General features: G+C 36.2%; 1 pseudogene; it reads right to left on the bottom strand.

Annotated features, from left to right (window-relative positions):
- Positions 1 to 388: 388 nt before the first annotated feature.
- On the bottom strand, positions 389 to 16,118 carry LOC143672484 (protein LSM14 homolog A pseudogene; annotated as a pseudogene).
- Positions 16,119 to 16,607: the final 489 nt, after the last annotated feature.

Genomic DNA, 16,607 nt, shown 5'->3' with positions numbered 1-16,607 from the left:
GGAATGCTTGCCTGTGATGCCAGAGGACCCCGGTTCGATTCCTGGTGCCTGCCCATGTTAAAAAAAAAAAAGAAGAAGTAAGAAATTTCTTAACCTTTTACTATTCTAAATATATTTAATGCTCATTTTTAACCCACCCCACTCCCACCAATTAACTGCATTATGTCTTTGAAATTATGAAATTAAGCAACAACAAAAAAACAAAAAACAACCCAGTGCTGTTGACAAATATACAGCGAATTCACTTCTTCATTCTTTGCAAAGGCTAAAACCAATTTCAGGACCATGAAGAACTACAAATTTACCCAAGTTCAAAAACTTGTTTTGTAGCACATGCGGTAACTTTGTTTTATTTCTTTCAGAAAGCTGTATGGCCCATCCAGACCTTTTAGGGTCCAAAATCTGTGGATTCCCAGTATTTAAAATCTGCAAACTCTCTGCCATGGCTGTCTCCTCTAAATCCACCCCCAAACCCTCCAGGCATGGTAAAGATACCACCTTTGCCACTATCATGCCCTCTGCCACAATGGAAACCAAGTCCTCCTATGCTTCTGTACCCACCATGACCATGGTTTGGATGAAGGAGGGTTTCAAATTTTTTCACATTTAACCTCCCAGATTAGACTCTGCTCTCTATTCTCATGACAAGAAATATTATCAAAAGATCTAGTTTTGTCAGAATGGCAATAAGGTCCAAGTGGATCATCTTTATTAGCATTTCCTTCACATATTTTGGGTATCAACTCCTGAGTCTCCTTTATTTTCATTTACAGGCCTCTCCAGTTTTTCAAGTTTATCTTCTTTTAAGTTTATTTTAAAATTCTCTATCAATTTCCTTTTAATTAAATTGTGCACCTGCACTTCCAAATTCAAAGTCTTTCTCAAATTTCATTGGACCAGCATGTCAAGTATCAAATCTTCCTCTGCCATCTTTATGACTCCAACAGCCTCTCTTTGGAACTTAAGGAACACTTGGAACTGTTGCAGGAGGCCCCTGTTTGTTAAAGCCACTTTCTGTTGCAGCAGGCAGGCCCCTGTTACCTCTCACTAATCATTGAATCAAAGTGGACTACTTTTGGAGAAGATACAAAGAAATTCTCTTGTATTATGGCTTATCACTACTTTGTCTTATAAGTTAAAAATTTCACATTTCAAACTAAGAGGATAACATCTGTGTAGGGGTTTTAAAATTTATCTCACTGTTCTGTACAACTGATGTTGCCATTGCATGACCTTGGTAAGAAACAGTTGAAATTTGTGTTCTAGCTTGGAGGATTGGCTATCTTCCTGGAAGGAGGTGCACTTGAATAAAAATATTGAGGCTCCGGGAAGTTCCTCTTCATCCCTAGTCAATTCCCAGAGGACCAAGCTGGGCTCAGTCACATAAGCTAATTGGAATTTGGCCACTATTATGTAAAGATATCATAAAAAGAAGGAAAAACTACATGCAAGCAGTTAGAAAGAGGAGAAACTTAGGAGAAGAAGAGAGGAAAGAATCTTATGAGAGAGGGAGAGCACCTCATCAGAATCTTATGCTCTACTATGGAACTTAACTAAGGAGACTCTGAATGCTGTCCCTAAGATGGCTGTGAATGTTTGCTAGTGAGAGTTAAAATGTTGCTTCTGAAACTCTCCAGCATTTCTCTTCAGGTGTTGGTGTCATCTTTTCTGGTGATATTACCATGCTTTATTTTTGAAGACTCTTTTAATTACTATCTTTTAATTATTTTCTTTAATTATTTACCTAATAAAATCTGTTTTTACATCACTGAGGTTTGTGTTGTCTGCAAATCCAAACCTATAAAGTAAATGGCAAAATAGTCTATTAGAATCTTTTGTTTTCATGAAGTAAAATTTTAAGACATTAAAGTGACTTGTTCAAACACAATAGCAAAGCCTGCTATTGTCCTTTCCAGAGAGCACAAGGAACCACTTGTGTGTTTTTGTTTTGCAAAAAGATAATATAGGTCCAATACAGGAAGACTGTGGATAAAACGGGGTTGTTAGCATTTACAGAAAAATATTTTCCATGTGATCATAAATTCTGGAAAACATTGGGAACTACTAAATTATAATATTCAAAGTATTAAAATAAGTAGTAATGCAGATTAAACCTTAATGCCCTTGACAAATGACAACTGTCTCAGTTTTCTTTTCAAACAAGCCATTTTTAGCTCATCTTTTTTACATCTACTGTAATAATGTACCTTAGTAGCAGTGTGAATGAGTTCATTCTGTTTAGGCTAATGTAGGATGTTCTAAAGGAGGAAATAGTGTTTGTGGCATTCCTGCTTTACTACCAAATCTTTTGGCAAATTTCATTATTGTAATGACTATCAAAACTGTCAGATGCTAGAAACCCCAAACATTCCTTCCAATTCTACTTATCTTCTGCTGATGTCTATTTTGCCAGAACCACAGAACTCAGACTGGTTGTAGATGTTGTTCCTGGGGTGAAAGTCATCTCCTTTAATGAATGCATAACCTAGATTTTTTAAGTTCAATTTTTCATGTACATGGATGTTTGGGTGCTCATTGTAATGTCCTTTGGTCACTATGTGGCCATTTGTTTGTAAGCCACTGTGAAACATAGCCATCATAAGCAAACGTGTACAGTGTGCTGGTGAATCTGGCTTGGGGGAGGTCTTGTATCCATTCTTCCACAATCATTATTTTAGCTTTGAAATTACCCTTCTGTGGCCCTCATTTTATTGATCATAACATCTGTGATATGCAACCATTGTGGAATCTTGCATGCGTAGACAATTCTGTCATAAATCTACTCATAGACTTTAATAATAAGGCCACATGCATGGTAAATATTATAATCTTGATTATCTTCTATATACTCATCTTCCATTTCCTAAGTAACCAGAGTGCAGAAGTAAGAAGACAGCCCTCTTCCCCTGCCTTCTATATAATCAGAATCATCTTATTTGCTCTTTGTATATTCATATTTGTTCACCCTCCAAACATATCTCCTGGGGACAAGATGGTAGTTATGTTTTACACAATTGGAACATTCTTGCTCAACCCTCTTTGTTTTTTTATTCTCTTATTTGCACTTTGAGGAATGCAAACGTTAAAAATGCCATAAGAGAATGGTGCAGAAAAACTAAGTTAAAGCAGCAGAGTGGAAGAATCCTTTTGAAAATTCTGTGTTTCAATGAATTTGATCGATAGAAAAGATAAAAATATGCTCCCTGGGATATAGACAATGCAATTTCTCTCGGTAGAATTGTATAGAAGTAAACCAAATGAGCACAGAACACCAGTCCATTTTGAGACAAGTTCATATAGATGATGGTGCACCCAGTACAGGAAGACTTGTGGAGCCCAAACTCACCCCCATTTAAAACCCACTCTTCTGGCTCAAAGTCAGCTCAAAATCACTGCAAGAAACTTTTGAGTACAAAGGGCCATAAATATTAGATTATTAAGCCTTCATCCCTATTTAAAACTTGGTCACATTTTGGGACCTATGTAATGTGGCCTTTCATCCTCCTGAAAACAAACAGAGAAGAAGCTCATACTTTTGTTTCAAATAAAGACAATTGTGATTAAAATAAGCATATTCACTAAATTGAGCTAAAATCTTTCTTAATGTACTTTAATATATTTTGTTCATCATGTTAATCTTTATTTGTTCATAGTATTAAGTTTATGAATAAAGTCAATTATTCAAGGTTTTGTAATTTGTCAAGGAACAAAGCAAAAAAAATTGGTGAATCTGACAATTTTATAATATTATGAGACATTTTATATTAATCAATATTACCTGAATTAGGCAATAAATAATGAAACACCTGTCAGAAAAAGAGCTCTTCAATACAATATAAGATACTATTATAATCTATCCAAAGAAAAAGATGTTAAGGAAAGTGAACACAACAGAATATACCCAGGAGGCAAAATTTCTCACTAGGTATTGGTGCAATCTTAAAGCAAAGTCATAACTGAATGACTGTTGTGTAAGAGCATCTGGCCAGTTTGCCTGGGGGAGACTTATATACTAGCAGGGATGTTTGGGATATGGGTATTGAAGATAATAACTAACGTGCACTTTCTGCACATGTGTGGATGGATCTGCACCCCTGGCCCAAGATTTCCTGTTTAGAGACTTTAGCTTCCATGGCTTTGCCTTTTAATTCATTTCTACTTCAACCTGTCTTTTCTCTGTCCCTTTTAATCCAGATTGACAGTGGTTTCAGTCATATAGATCTAACAAAAATTTTGCTGGTTTTGCATACAGCACACAGGGATCAAAATCATCAGAAAATAGGACCTTCCATAAATCCCTCTGGATAACTGCAATTCCAATTCTGACTTGTCCTGACATGCTGACAGGTTCCATGCTTGATTAAATCCTCACCTGGTGCACAAGTGCCTGGGATCTCATTTCCTGGAAGCCTAGAACTTTCCAGACCACCAATTATTGGTTTTGTTGTAACCAAGAGTCCTGTTTTCAGCTTCTCTCTTTCCCCCTGCATTTTACTATAACTGTCAAGGAGAGGACTTGCAAGGAGAAGGCTTGCAGTATTTTCCACGATTTACATTGGAAATTCCCTCAGCTACCTATCCCAGCTTGTTGCTTTCAAATGTTCCTTTCCATCCAATAACAGTACTTGATTTTTCCAAATTCTCTACCACTCTAAAACACAGATCACCTTTCCTCCAGTTTGCAATAAAATCTCTGTCTAAGGTATGTCTCATTGGAGTCATCTTTAGAGTACATATTTCTACAATCTCTTCAAAACAATCAAGGCCTTCTCTATTAAGTATCTCACAATTCTTTGAGAATCATCCCCTTATTCATTCATAAAACAGTTCAGCATTTTTGGTATTTGCATCTTGCAGCAAATACCCACTCATTGTATCAAAATCTGTTTTACTTTGTCACAGCTGCCAGAATGCAATATATAGAAATGGATTAGCTTTTATAGAGGGGAGATCATTTTTTTAATTTTGGATCATTCCATTCTACATACACAATCACTAATTCACAATATCATCACATAGGTGCATATTCATCATCATGATAATTTCTTGATACATTTACATCTATTCAGAAAAAAAAGAAAATAGAAGAAAATTCATACGTACCATACAATAATGGAAATGGTTACAGAAATGTATCATGAATGAAAATAATCTATACACAAAATGAATGTACTAACTGATTTCAATTATATACATTAGAGAGCCAAAATTAAGTCATGGGTTTAAAAATCAGTATAAAACTTGACCTAGAGAAGCATAAAGGCAATTTAGGACTTTAATGTTATGGTGGTAATGTTTTTTAATCTTAATCCAAATTACCTGTGTGTGTTCACTTTGGGTACCTTGGTGACTTTCAATTATCTGCATAGTTTTTTGTGTGCATTTTTCTACACACACGCTACAAATCAATGAAAATTTACATAAAATTACTACAAATTAATCCACAAAAGTACATTCTAGAACATCCAGAAGACCATTTAGAAGCACATTCTGTTATCCTCTTTACTATCAAAGAGGCACAGATAGTGCATCTCTATTTATGACAGAACAAGAAGAGATCACACATAGTCTGAAAAATTGCAATAGTCAATCATATCAAATGAACTAAAGATGTTACTATTTTGTGCTAATTTCTTATTTTTCAATATTTCAGAGAGATCAAATTAGAAATTGTATAATAATGCCAAATTCAAATAGGCACCTTTCTATAAAATTCAGTGTCATTTTCATAATTGGTAATGTTTTTCTACAGGTAAATACCAAATACAATTTTATTTGTGTTGTTTATGTTGCTTATTTTCTGTCCCCAACACAAGATTATATTTCATTTGAGAATTATGTATATATGATACATATATTAACATATATTTAATAACATATGTTATTCAAAATTACTGCATATCACCAGTGCCAAGAATACTGCTAGACACATGGTAATTTTGCTGAATTAATAAATGAACTATACTAAATAGATATAAGTGGACTTCTGCTACTGAAGGGGGTGCAATTATTTTTGACCAACAATGCTCCTGTTGTGAAAACAAGAAAAAACAGATAAGATAGAGAAATCAACTGGAGGAAGGGATTGGATTTTGGCAGTAAACAGAACTGAAAATAACACTCCAGAGGCATAATATTTCAGTGAGTTGAGTTGAATTCTGTGATTTCTTTTATTTGGGAGCAGTTTTTTTAGTCTGAGCAAGGACAGAAGGTTGAGAATCCAGGCTCTGAACTAATGGAGGGTCCCTGCTGGGTGGCAGAGACATCAAGCAGGGCTTTTGGAGATTCAGAGACCCTCAATCTAAGTACTGTTTTTCCTTAGGACATTTCTCCAATTCTGGACTCTGTCTGGGTGTGGGGGGCTGTAACTTTAAGAAAGAAATCTCTGAAATTCAGTGATGACTTTTTCAAAGTCTTACAAAACAATGATTTGTGTGTGATACTGGCTATGGGGAGAGGGCAAGAAAACCCACCAGCTTCTCAGCATAAAGAGCCATGGGTGAAAAAGACTTTTATCAGGGCTGTAAGTCCCCCTTGCCTCAAAAACTGTTTAAATAGATTAAATGATCATGCATCACTCTATCTGCATAGTAGTGGGAACTGTGAAGCTTATTTGGAGGATATCATTGTGAAGTGAATGATGTGGCATATACAAGTGGTTACCTGATAAAATATAGATGAGAAGAAAAAATGATCATTTTAATGTTATATATGTCTCCTGTTTACTGTTATAATCCATATCATATTATTTCAGTATTAGTCTTTGATACAAAACATCTTTAAAAAGCTAAGTTATCAATTATCTTTTCAGGAATTTTCCCCACCCCGTCATGGTGTTTTTTAAGTTTATTAAAAACAGACATAATAAAATATTATTAATTAATTATTGTAAGGTTAAAACAAGTAAGCATCCCTGGATCAATCTCTTCTTACTATTTACATTATAACAGAACTTCGGTACAATGTTCATATATAACCCAACTATAAGGCAATGCAAAAGTGTGCCCATTACTTGGATACATGTTGTCAAACATATTGATAAATAATGTTAATATTTTAAAAGTATAAAACAGAGGCAACAAATTAAAAAAATATATTTTCATTTTTCACTTATTTGAACTGTAGTTTGTTTTGGGTCTTTCTATTTTGTCTCATGGTGTAGAAATGCCTTCCTATTTTCTCAAATCTAAGAAAAAAAATTTTGGATCATTTTTGAGATCTAAAAAGACCAGTACGGTTTAGAAATCTTTTTGCTTGTTAAATTACAAAGTTTTAAAAATTAAACCCATGCCTCACCTTTAAACATTTGTAATTTTACTGTTTAAAAATGTATAAAATTCCAGGTGGTGCAGCAGTGGCTCAGTGGCAGAATTCTCACCTGCCATGCCAGAGACCTGGGTTGGATTCCTGGTGCTTGCCCATGCCAAAAAAAAAGCAAACTTGTAAATTTCTTAAAATTCTACTCTGTTTAGGTCACAGCAGAAAGCAACTATTTACTAAATTATTTTTGAAAAGTTAAATATATTAGGTTATTAAAATTAAACTAAATTTTTCTCAGATTATGGAATTTTCTAATATAACTTCAATTCATTTGATATTCAATTATTGGATTTTATTCCAAATTATACTAAACTTTGTGCATGTGTAATGTGTGTGTATTATACAAATATCCAAAGAATATTTGCTGGTACTGATCTGTAAATAATTTAAATATAGCATGGTGAAGATTTTCAGAGACATTTAACTAGTTTCATCAGCTGTTACATGGCTACTCAAGGCAATCATCCTTGCGTTAGCTTCTGAAAGGTCGGATGGGCAAAGCAGGAATGTTCGAACAGGATGAGGTTATTACAGTCATGACAAAGAGATCAGTTTCAGAATTTTTACAGTGAAACTGTATCTGGAGCTCTAGTGTCATCACTTTTTATGTACCCAATAGGGACTAGGTTTTCTTCTTTTGTAGTGTGATTAGCTTTACAAAAAAAAGGAAGAAGGTATATCCAATATCCCTAACATTTTCTAGGTTCTACACAGTTGGCAGCAAGACTTTGCCCTCTGGCTGCTAGGAAATAGCTGGTTGGTTGTCATCCACAGAGATTTGGTTTCCTCAGTGATTTTTACTGTTTAAAGCACCTAGACCATTGCCTTCCCATGATCATGTGTTGGGGTGACAGCCAGAATAGCTGGCTAGTACTTATGACTAAAGAAGATATTTTTAGGAACCACTTCAGTGACCTTTCAGCAGTTTTATTGACTGTGTTCAGTAATGTTTTTCCTACACAGAGTACACAACTTCTTCACTATCCCAGATCACTGTATTTCTAAGCCTAAACAGCAAACTAATCCTTTGGCATTTGTAGAACATCGGAGGAGCCTTTGTGCTTTACATCAGCCATATCACCACATTCAAGATGAATCCATCTGCCTTTCATTACTTTGCTCTGAGTCCACACATACTTGGCATCTTCTCTCTCTTCACTTTCAGGATATATTTACATTCCTCATCTTCTATGATGCTTTTCTTCTAACCTGATGATTAAGATTTGAACATCTGCAGAAAAGCTCCTCTACCTCTCATCTTCAGAATGCCTTCTGGAGAATTACTTTTCTCTTTATTGTTTGTTCTCTTCCAAATCATTAAGTTATATTCAAAGCCTTGAAGGCTGAATTCTACCTACCTCATTCTTCTTCCAGAAAGCATTCTAGAAATGGATGCTTGTTTCTTGCTTCTTTAATAGGATCCACAGCCTAATGATCTATAATAGCTAAACTTACTTGGCACTGATCTCAGTTTTTCTACATTAAGCTAGTAAGAGAATTATACCTAGAAGAGTATCTAACTCTACAAAAATTTTGCTCTCATTTCCCCTCTAAATACCATAGGAAAAACCTTGCCTATTCATACAATATTTAACAGCAACTTCAACACATATCAGCAGATATCCTTCATTCTTCATATTTACACACTGTGTAACTGTGTATTAGGGAAAAGGAAATCATCAGATATTTAGGGGATTATTAGACTCTGGTTCAGAAGTGACACTAATTCCATGGGACTCAAAACATCACTCTGGTCCACCAGTCAGAGTGGGGGCTTATGGAGGCCAGGTGATCAATGGAGTTTTAGCTCAGGTCTGTCTCACAGTGGGTCCAGTGGGCACCAGACCAATTCTGTAGTTATTTCCCCAGTTCCAGAACACATAATTGGTGTATACATACTAAGCAACTGGAAGATCACCACATTGGTTCTCTAACTTGTGTAGTGAGGGCTATTATGGTGATTAAAGGCCAAGTGGAAGCCACTAGAACTGCCTCTACCTAGCAAAATAGTAAAGCAGAAGCAATTCTGGATTCCTGGAGGTATTGCAGAGATTACTGCCACTCTTAAGGACTTGAAGGATGCAGGGTGGTGATTCCCACCACATCCCCATTCAACTCTCCTATTTGACCTGTGCAGAAAACAGGTCAAATTGTAAGCTCAACCAGGTGGTAACTCCAATTGCAGCTGCTGTTCCAAGTGTGGCATAATTGCTTCAGCAAATCAATACATCCCCTGGTATGGGGTAGGCAGCAATTTACCTGACAAATGCTTTTTTCTCAATAGCTATTAGTAAGGAACCACAGAAACAGTTTGTTTTCAGCTGGCAAGGTCAGCAATATACTTTCACTGTCCTATCTCAGAGCTATATCAACTCTCCAGCCCTATGTCATAATCTTGCCCTCAGGGACCTTGATTGTTTCTCCCTCCCACAAACATCACACTGGTCCATTATTGCCGCGTCCTCTTTTCCTCCCCAGTTTGACGTGGTTCCCTGGAAGGAAGGGCGGTGGCAAGGCCTTCAATGCCCCAAAAGAAGACGAGGCATAAAATAGTGTAATAGAAAAATACTGGGACTAAGGACACTAATTGTGTGTTTCTTGTTGCTGGTTGTGCTCCAAGCATTATATCAAAACGAATCAGAAAGCAAAAATTTTGTATTAAGAACTGGAAAAAATGATACAAATTGTACAAATTGCAAAACTTTGTTAATGACTGTTTGGGAAAAATTAGATTGTGATACCCCCATTAAACAAGTCATGCTGCAGATGCAGCAGGCAGAAGTGCTTTTAGAACAAGTCACCGAAAAGTACCCTACAGAGAGTAAACAATTACAATTTAAAAACCCTGCATTGAGCCATCCTAGAAATTTACTTCCCACCGTGCAAGGACCACCTAATGTGAAATATAAAATTGGAGACAGATGGTGGAACCCTCTAAAGGAGCTAATGTTAATGGGAAAATATTCCCTGACCCTCCATTACCATACACAGGAGTTTACAGTGAAGATGGCCATAGAATTGTAAATGTCAATGGTAGGAACGTTAGATTTAACTCTTTATCATTTATAGAAAAACTTAGAAGAGCAAGCCCCCCTTGGTGTCTTTTGGGCCTAAAATGAAACGAGATCTTTACAACAGTTAGTGAAATCACAGTTAAGATGGAGTTTAACATGCTGCCCCTGGTTCAGGGAACCTGTCCAAAAACTTCAAGAGGAAATAGAAGAATAAGAAAAGCTGATACCTATCACCACCCAATCTCCCCCACCACAGCGCCGGTCCATGCAAATGAAACAATAAATCTAAGTAGACAATGTAACCTTTTAATCAAAACAAGCTAACCTTTTAAACCAGATTACAATATGTCTTGACATATAGCCTCATCTGTAGAATAATAGGAACAGAAAGTCTAAACTCAGAAAAACTCTGGTAGAGTCTGAATGCTTAACCATTGGCCACCAAGTTATCATGAGACCTGAGCTGCCTATCATGTGCTGGGTGTTGTCTGTCCCACCAAGCCACAATGTTGGGCATGTGCATCAGCACTCTATTGTAAAATGGAAATGGTACATACGAGATAGGACCAGAGCAGGTCCTGAAGGCACAAGTAAGTTACATGAAGAAGTGGCCCAAATGACCATTGTCTCCATTCTTCCCACATTGTCTTCTCTTTCCCAGACCATAGCTATGGCCTCTTGGGGAGTTCCTTACAGTGAATTGACTGAGGAAGAGAAAACTCAGGCCCATTTTACAGTGGTTTCTCATGATATGCAGGTATCACTTGAAAGTGAATAGCTGCAGCACTACAACCCTTTCTGTGGTGAACTTGAAGGACAATGGCGAGGGGAAATCCTCCCAGTAGGCAGAACTTTGAGCAGTGCAACTGATTGTTCATTTTGCTTGGAAGGAAAACTGGTCAGAGGTGTGTTTGTATACTGACTCAAGGGCTGTTTCCAATGGTTTGCTGGATAGTCAGGGACTTGGAAAGACCATAATTGGAAAATTGGTGACAAAGAGATCTGGGGAAGAAGTATGTGGATAGACCTTTCTGACTGGGCTAAAAACATGAATATATTTGTGTCCCATGTGAATATGCACCAGAGGGTGACTTCAGTAGTGGAAGGTTTTAATAATCAAGTGGATAAGAGGACCATGGTGTTTCTCTTCTGTATTTCATTGCCTCAGCTTCTGCTTTCTTCATCTGTGGCTTTTTCTTTCAGATCCTCTGGGTGATTCTCTGAATTTCATCTCCTTTAAAGGACTCAAATAAAAGGATTAATATTCACCAATTGAAATAAACTAATCAAATGTCCCACCTATAATAAGTCAAAACACAAAGGAATGGATTGAAAATAACATGGCATTTTTGAGGGTACATAACACGCTTTAAACCACCACACTCCATCATCTGGACCCCCTAAAAGACATATTTTTTCCATATGCCACATATATTCACTCTATTCAAATATCACAAAGACTTAACTCATTTCAGCATCAGTATTAAGTACAAAGTTTCATCAAAATCAGTTACAAGTATGGTCTGTCCTGGGGCACAATTTCTCTCTGCCTGTTGACCGGTGAAACTTAGAACACATTATGTATCCAATATAAAAGAAGGAACAGTCATGGAGGAAGTTTTCCCATTTCCATTGGGAGAAATTGAAAGGAAAACAATGTTCATGGGTCCCAAAATGGGCATACATTTTTAGACTTCAAAGTCTGAGAAACATCTATAGAATGCCATTTTCTTCTTGGGGCTTAATAGAGCAGCACCCATACCCTTCCAAGGGCCTGCTGCAGCAGTTCTGTTCTTTGAAACACTGGGTTGAGGGCTCAATATCTCTAAGCTTTGGGAAGTTGGCCATGCTTTTGGCTTCAGCCTCATCAAACATTAGTATGACACCTGAACACTAAGCTTCACAAACCTCCTCAAGCATGAGGTTGTTACGTGTGCTCTCTACCCTGTGCTATTTCTGGGGCACAGACTCTACCTCTAACAAGAAAGGGGTGGTGGTCAGACACTTCCCAACCACCCAGGTATCTGAGAACCTGGGTTGGTAACACTGCTCCTCCCAATGGAGCAGAAGTCCTGCCTTCTGCACACCACAGTGCACACCCCATCTCAACATGCACAGGTGGGTCCACTTTCCTGGCCTGAGGCATCTTTGTTTCAGGCCTCAGCTTACGTTGTTTTGCTTTTGAAATCATTTTTCCTTCAATCTGCCCCTTTCCTATCCTTTTAGTCCAAACTGGCCATGGTTCCATTCATACAGACCTTGCATCAAATCTTGCCAGTTTCTCATGCAGCACACAAGGGGCCCAACCATTAAATAATAGTATTTCTACAAGTACTTTCTGGATAATGCATTTCTGATACTGATTCACACTGAAATGGCTGAGAAGTTCCATGTTTAGTTAATTCTCTCATGGGACACAATCTCTGGGGACTCACTTTATGGAAACTTAGAATTTTTCAAACAATCACTTGCTGGTACATTGTACCCAGGAGTTCAGCTTTCACCTTATCCATTTGTCTCCTATGTTACTATCAGCTGCAGATATAAGCCAGGCAGACCCTTCCATATTTAATTTGGATTTTTCCTTAGCTAAACATCTGGGCTCAAGGCTTTCAAACACAGCCTTTGATCTGACATAAGGACTAAATTTTGCCAAACTATTTGCCACTTTAAAACAAGGTTCATATTTCTCCCAATTTGCAATGGCACATTCGTGATTTCTGTCTAAGTCTATATTAGAAGTATTTTTGCATTCATATTTCTACCAACAGTCTCTATGAAATAATCTATGTCTTTTCCATCAAGTTTGCCACAAGTCTTCCTGAATACTTCCCTTATCCATTTATATGGTTGTTTCAGCATTTTTAGTATTTGCATTTTAGCACCCCACTCTCCTAGTAACAAAATCTGTTTTGGTTTTCTAAAGCTGCCAAAATGCAATATACCATACATGGATTGGCATTTATAATGGATATTTATTAACCTATAATTTACAATTATTAGGCTGTTAATATGTTCAACTCAAGACATCCCAAGGATGATACTTGAACTCTGAATGCAAGCTGCTGGCACCTGTGGTCCTCCATCACATAGAAAGGCCAATGGCAATGTCTCAGGTCCTTTTCTCCCATGTTTCATTACTTCAGTTCTAGCTTCTTCATCTATGGCATTTTTCCTCAGCTTCTCTGGTAGCTTCTCTGAATGAATCTCTTTTAAAAGACTCCAGTTAAAGGTTTAACATGCATCTTGGGGAAGCTTCTCAATTGAAATAACCTAATCCAAAACCTGACCTATCATAGGTTTTGCACCCACAGAAATAGACAAAAGAACATGGCTTTTTCTGGGGTATATACAGCTTCAAGCTACCGCACAAGCAATTAAAAGTTGACATTAAAGAAATACTAATCTATAAAAGTACATTCTAGAACATCCAGACAACCATTAAATCCATATTTTGATATTCATCTTTTCTATCATGATGACACTTACAGTGCTTCTCTATTTTTGGCAGAATAAGAAAAGACCAGATATAGTCTGGACAATTGCAATGGTCATTGATATTAAGTGAACTACAGATAGTATCATTTTGTGCCAAACTGATTTCTCAGTATTGCTGATAGATCAAATTATAAATAGTACAGGAATGCTAAACAAATGGTCATCATTCTGTAAACTTCATACCATTTTCATATTAGGTGACATTTTTTCCCACTGGAAACACCAAATACAACTTTAAATATAATTAATTTTAATTCATTGAAACTGTATTACTGATATAAATGTAAAATTTCCTTAGTTATATGAGTTGCAAGTATGAGTCATTTATTTAAATATTTTTATATTTGTACATGACTAGTAATATCATCATATATATAACAATTTGTTACACCAAAGTTCTTGAGGAAATTTCTTAAGTGGTGTAAAAATTATGCCTTTTTGTGAATCCTTATCTATATATAAGAAAAGACAGTTTTTACAGTTATTACATGTTTGAAAACTTAAAAATAAAGTTAAGCTTTTCATCTAAGGTTGAGGTCTTTCAGGACTAATGGCTACAAGAAAGTAAAAAGAGTGATTTAGGGAAAAGGTAAGAAGAAAACAAGTGAGTTAGCACAAGTGTGAGAATGTAAATAAAGAAGGATGCCTTCTTGCCCTGATTTAGCAGAGAACTTGGATAAAGGAAGTAAGAGCAAACAGATGAAAAGCAAGCTGAGCCTATGATCCTTGCCCTAAGTCTCCGTGGTAATACTTGGAAGATCATACCTTGATGTGGGTAAGGTTGGGAGTGGAGCTATTTTTGTTCAAAATGTGCATCCAGCTCAGTGGTTTCTTGCTTAAGAGTTGAAAATAAGGTGCTATTAAATCCATTACTGCAGGATCAAGTTATTTTTGCAATTGTACTCCAAATACTAAAGATATTAGGTCAGTCTATTTTGGTTTATGTGTATACTTGGGGCTAAACCAGGTACTTGCACAAGATGTATTAGGAGAAAGTTCTCATTTTTACTTGGAGCTGGCCACAATTACTAGGATACTTTTTATTGGATGTTGTTAGTGTCAACCACTTCTTTCTTCAACTTCTTTTGACACTAATAAGCACATGAAAGTTAAGAATTAGCTAGAAAGATTTTAGGGACACCCATTAGGAAAATAATTCCCAAAATTTGTTTTTTTACCTCACAATTAAAAAAGAAAAACATAATTATTTGCCTGTGAATGGAAGAAGTGACTGTAACATTGTAAAAATGTATTGGCTACAATGGGGTAGAAAGATTCTTTTTTGGTGTTATACCAATATTCTATATTTTGATGGTTGTGATTACACAGTTTTATATTATGTAAAAACTCATCTAACTGTATTCTTGAAAACTGTTCATTTTGTTGTTTAAATTATACCTCAGAAGTTGATGTACAAATGCATATATGTAAGTTATGATTCCATTTACTGTTTCTTTATTTTCATTACCAAATAAGCACTGTAAAATGTCTTGGAAATAACAGAAATTTTAATGTACAAATTTCTTTGAAGTTATTTACATTGAAATATTTTATCAGCATCATTAGGGTCATTAAGATTAATAACAATTTTCTAATTTACAATAACAAGTGTAGGAAACTACTCTTGTTAAACCTACCAAAGGCCCAGAATGTAGGTAATAGAACCAAAATTCAATAATATCATGTATATTTAAAAGATTTAGAGTTTTGCCTTACAAAGACTTTTTGAGTTGAAAAGATCCCTTTCCTTAGACATGGTACATGGGTGCAGTGGAGCAGAGATGTGACGGAATGCTTGCTCATTGAAATGGAAGATGTCCCTCAGGATAGGAGAGGCAGGGAGGAGTATTCTGAGATGAAATCTGCCTTTCAATAGTCTTGCCTGGGATTAATTGGCTCCATGGTTGTTGTGCTCCTGGTTATCTATGCTAGTAACTCATTGAGCAAATCCTTCAGGGATGGGAGGGGATGGACATAAATCTTGGGCTCCTGGAGTCTGAAAGGTGGTTCTGAACATTTGTGACCTCATGTGAAATCTCTATAAATATCTGATGAATAAAAGTAAATGTTTAATTCATCTGCTCTGCCACACAAGATTTTGAGTAGTAGTTCTGGTTTCAGAGAAGTTTTTACCAACAAATAATAGGAATACTATCTATTTTTCTAAATATCTGAGAGCAGAGGTGTAAACTTTTCTTCCCTGATACCAGTAACACAGACCTTTTTCATAAAACTTAACTCCGACTTCTTGGAAGGGCTGCCTCTGTTGGCATCTTCACTCTCCATAGTTGCCAAAACATAAAGCAACAGTAAGTCTTTCTGAAGTATAATCTGATTATTGCAAATGTACTGCATATGATTTATATTCAAAGTAAACCGGAATTGAAAAGAGGAAGCTATGAGCTCTCTATTGGATGCCATCTTTTACATACTAGAAGAAAGGTAAGTTTATAAGTCCAAATGAAATGTTTCATTTTTCTTGCCTCAGATTTGGGAAAATATTTTAGAGAAGTTGCCATCATCTAGATGTGCCTCTTCAGGGATCTGAAATTCTGGGGTCAGTTTCTCCCAAGATGTGAAGATTCTGATGCTTTAGAGCTCCTAATTTCCACAGGACTTTGCTTAATGCAGATCTGTCTCAGACCAATTTTAATTAAAAAGAGAAGAAAGGGAAAGCTGCAGAGATATAAACTCCAAACATGCAGATTCTTATTTGCAAAGATTAGGGTCAAGAAGTGGAGAGGAATGCATGCTTGTAAATTAATATTGTATGTT

The sequence above is a fragment of the Tamandua tetradactyla genome, chromosome Y (genome assembly GCF_023851605.1).
Source record: "Tamandua tetradactyla isolate mTamTet1 chromosome Y, mTamTet1.pri, whole genome shotgun sequence".
In the NCBI taxonomy this organism is placed as follows: domain Eukaryota; kingdom Metazoa; phylum Chordata; class Mammalia; order Pilosa; family Myrmecophagidae; genus Tamandua; species Tamandua tetradactyla.
Note: the sequence above shows the minus strand (reverse complement) of the source record. Positions and strands in the feature narration are given on the sequence as shown.